Genomic DNA, 4441 nt, shown 5'->3' with positions numbered 1-4441 from the left:
CGGGGTCGAGGCGGCGTCGGCGCGGCGTCCGGGCGGCGTCCGGGCGGCGAGGAGAGGGCGAGGGAGGGAGAGGGCGAGGGCGAGGGCGAGGGCAGCGGCGGCAGCGGTGGTGGATCGAGAGGGAGAGAACTGGCGAGGGGGATCGGGCGAAGGGGGGATCGGGCGAAGGGGGGATCGGGCGAAGGGGGGCCACAATACTAATGGCGCACCTCACCGTGGTGCGCCATTAGTATTTTTTTTTATTTCAACTCAGAGCCAAAAGGTTATGTAGTACCAGAACCTATCTATGTCAAGCCCACTCTACTAGCTTCACTGGTCAGCAGCCAGTTCTCACACCAGGAGGTCCTGGGTTTGACTCCCAGGCTCCACAATTTTTTTTAGCATTTAAAAAGCTGTTTGATACTTATTTATGTTTAAATATGTTCAAACTTGTTTAAATAATAACAGTAATATTTTTTTTATAAGACAGTAGCATTTAAAAAGCTGTTTGATACTAATTTTTTTTATAAGACGGTGCGCGGGTTGCGGGGGGTCGGCGGCGGCGGTTGAGTAGGGGAATCGAGGGTGCGGGGGGTCGGCGGCGGCGGCCGGTGGACTGGGGGTGTGCTCGGTGGCGAGGGGGGCCGGATCTGGCGAGGTGGGATAGCGATCGAGATGGAGGGGGATCGAGATCGAGTGTCCATGAAATTTAAAAATATTCATGATAGTTGAAAAAGTAACCATGAAATACAATCGAGAAATGAAGGCTACGATTTAAATACAATCGATCTTAGCTAGCTATCTGTTCACAATCTTCTTGCCCTTCTTTTTTGCAAATGGAGTTCTTCTGTGGAACGGACGTCCTTTAGGTAGGGTGGTCCTGCTTCTTCTTGTGGTGTATGCTGCTACTTCATCATCGTCGTCATGTTCGATCCTCGGGTCGCCGTACTTGTCGAAGTCTTGCTCATTGGCTACTCCATCCATTCCGATGATCTTCCTTTTGCCTCTCCTCACGACAACACGACTGGGCTTTGGCGGGTCGGTAATGAAGAAGCATTGGTCCACTTGGGAAGCCAGTACCCATGGCTCATTTTTCGCGGTGACGTTTGCGCCCGCGGTCTTGGATTTGGCTTCGGGTATAACCATGGTGGTGAAATACCGGTCTTCTTTTATGACGTTCTTGGCCCATCTGACACGGAACATCGGGACCTTCTCTCCACTGTAGCTCAGCTCCCAGATCTCCTCGATCCTTCCGTAGTATCTGTCCTTGTCGTTACCGGTGTAGGATTCCATCGTTACCCCGGAGTTCTGATAACCATCGCTCTTCATGTCCTTGGCCTCGGTGTAGAATGTGTAGCCGTTGATATCGTACGCCTCATAGGTCATCAGGTTGTGCTCGGCGCCCTGTGACAAGGCGAATATGAGTTGTTCTTCCGCGGAAGAATCCTCATGTAAAGGGTACGACAGAAGCTTATGCTTGAACCAACGCGTGAAACATGAGTTGTGCTCTTTGAGTGTATCTCCGTCCGTCCTCTGTTCGCCTCGGTCATTGTACGTCTTTTTAATAAAGGTTTTGTGCTCTACCACCCAAGGATCGACCACGTCTATGTGTTGTAGCGCGACTAGGTTTGCTCTTTCAAAGTCGGCGAGTCGACCCTCGAAGTCGACATGCATTTCGCGGCGACCCTCATGGTGACCCCATCCAGCGAGCCTGCCGAGGTGCCTGTTGACGGGCAGACCAACGGGGTTCTCGATGCCTAGATAATTCGTGCAGTAGGAGATGCACTCTTCGGTCAGAAAGCCCCTGGCTATGCTTCCTTCTGGACGTGACATGTTGCGAACGTATCCTTTGATGACACCATTCATCCTTTCGAACGGCATCATGCTGTGCAGGAACGTCGGCCCGAGTTGGATGATATCCTCCACTATATGGACCAGCAGATGCACCATAACGTCGAAGAATGCGGGCGGGAAGTACATCTCAAGCTCGCATAGTATCACCACGATCTCTTCCTGTAGCCTTCTGAGTTGCCTCACGCCAATCGACTTCCGAGAGATGACGTCGAAGAAGTTGCATAGGCCAAATAGCGTTTCACGGATGTGCGCGTCCATGATCCCACGGATTGCAACTGGAAGTATCTGCGTCATCAGCACGTGACAGTCGTGAGACTTCATCCCGCTGAACTTCTGCTTCGCTGGGTCTAGGTATCTGCTTATCTTCCCCGTGTAACCGTAAGGAAGTTTTACTCCTAGGAGGCAGGTGAAAAACTGCTCGATCTCCTCCTGACTTAGAGTGAAGCACGCGGGAGGGTAGTCATTTCCGGTCTTCTTGGCCTTTTTGCCTTTGCGACGACTTTCTGTGTCCTGCTTCGCCTCATCATCATCATCATCATCATCATCATATATAGCGTGAAGCTCCTGCCTGATGCCCATTGATTTCAAGTCTGCCCTTGCTTTCGGCCCATCTTTGGTCCTCTCTGGCATGTTGAGCAGGGTACCAAGCAGACTCTCGCACACGTTCTTCGTGATATGCATGACATCAAGGCTGTGAGGCACACGGTGGATCTTCCAGTACGGCAAGTCCCAGAAAACAGACCTCGTTTTCCATACCTTCAGCAGCGGCTCTGGCGCCTTTCGCTTCTTTCCCGGCTCTGGCGCCTTTTGCTTCTTTCCCGGCAGTGGGCAGTCTTTCCAATTTTTCAACAGCTTGTCTATTTCCTCGCCGCTCCTCGTACACGGGCGTTTTCGGGGTTCGGTTTCACCATCGAACAGATCCTTGCGTTTCCTCCACGGGTCATCGCCGCGAAGCCACCTTCGATCTCCCATGAACACGGTTTTCGAAGACCCAGGATCTCTATCTAGCTGGCGATACGTTGTGTCATCCATGCACCTTACGCATCCAGAAAATCCGTGGACTACCTGCCCCGCAAGATATCCGTAACCGAGATAGTCATGCACCGTCGTGAGCAGTGCGGCTCTCATGTGAATGTACTTCCTCTTCATGCACAACCAGGGGGGAAGGTTGTACATCCACACAAACACAGGCCAGGTGCTATGTGTGCTTCTCTGGCTGCCAAACGGATTGACTCCATCGGTGCTCGCGCCCAGCACGATGTTCCTTGGATCGTTCCCAAATTCTGGGTATTCGAAGTTCAACGCTTGCCACTGGCTCGCATCCTTAGGGTGACTCAGCATCTTGTCTTTTTATCTATCTCCGGATCATTTGCGTCATCTTCTCGCTTCTTCTCCTCCCTATCCGCGTGCCAACGCAGGAGCTTTGCTACCTTAGGGTCCGTGAAATACCGCTGCAGACGAGGAGTGATCGGAAAGTACCACACCACTTTTCGAGGAGCTTTCTTCCTCTTCTTGTATCGAGTGACACCGCACACCGGACATATGGTAGACTCCGCGTGCTCGTCCCGATAAATGATGCAATTGTTCATGCACACATGGTATTTCACGTGCGGTAAATCCAGAGGACACACGATTTTCTTCGCCTCCTCCAAACTGGTCGGGCACTTGTTCCCCTTGGGAAGACGTTCGTGCCAGAATGACATGTTCTCGTCGAAGCATGCGTCGGTCATTTTGTGTTTTACCTTCATCTCCAGAGCCATGAGCGTTACTTTCAGGCGGGTATCCTCGGGCCTGCATCCTTCATACAATGGAGTAACCGCGTCTAACTCAAGTTGATCCATCTTGGCTTTCTCTCGGGCGGCAGCTCTTGCGTTATCCGTCTGCTTGAGAAGCAGCTCTTAAATATGAGGGTCCTGCACCCAGCCCATCGATGGTCCAGCGTCGTCTGCTCCGCCGGCATCATCATCATGTCCTGCATCTTCTACATGATGACTGTGTACAGCATCACCGTCGTGATCATCTCCTGGGGATTCTTCGTCTTCTCCCCCCCCCCCCGAGCCGCGGTGGTTGTCTTGCTGCCCTTCCTCATTTCTTGCCCGGCCCCCATGGACGACTTCGTAGTCATCTTCATCACCTTGCCACCGATAGCCGTCCATGAAACCACGCAAGAGCAGGTGGTCCCGCACCTACCCGGAATCCGGGTCCGCAATAAGGCTATTCAGCTTGCATCTTCGACACGGACATCTTATCTCCGTCTCGTTCTTTTGAAGCATCTCGGCCTTCGCGGACCTCAAAAACCTATTCACGATGCCTTCGGTCATTGTGCGGACCATGGTCGCCTGCGGGGTAGAGCAAAACGATATTTTAGAACCAAGAAAAAATTTGGCATGACTTTCCCTAAAAATAGGACCAAAAAGAATGCTTAATGCCAAAATTCTCGCCGAAACGGAAATGAATCAACATTCCGGCAAAATATTGGCAACTATCGCATTTCAAATACCGGTACACCTCCAAACACAAACACATATGCAACACCACAAACATATGCAACACCACGAACATACATAGATCTAGCTAGGCCATAAAAAGTGCATGTGCACATTGTTGT

Source organism: Triticum aestivum, chromosome 4A (genome assembly GCF_018294505.1).
Source record: "Triticum aestivum cultivar Chinese Spring chromosome 4A, IWGSC CS RefSeq v2.1, whole genome shotgun sequence".
NCBI classification, from domain to species: domain Eukaryota; kingdom Viridiplantae; phylum Streptophyta; class Magnoliopsida; order Poales; family Poaceae; genus Triticum; species Triticum aestivum.
Note: the sequence above shows the minus strand (reverse complement) of the source record.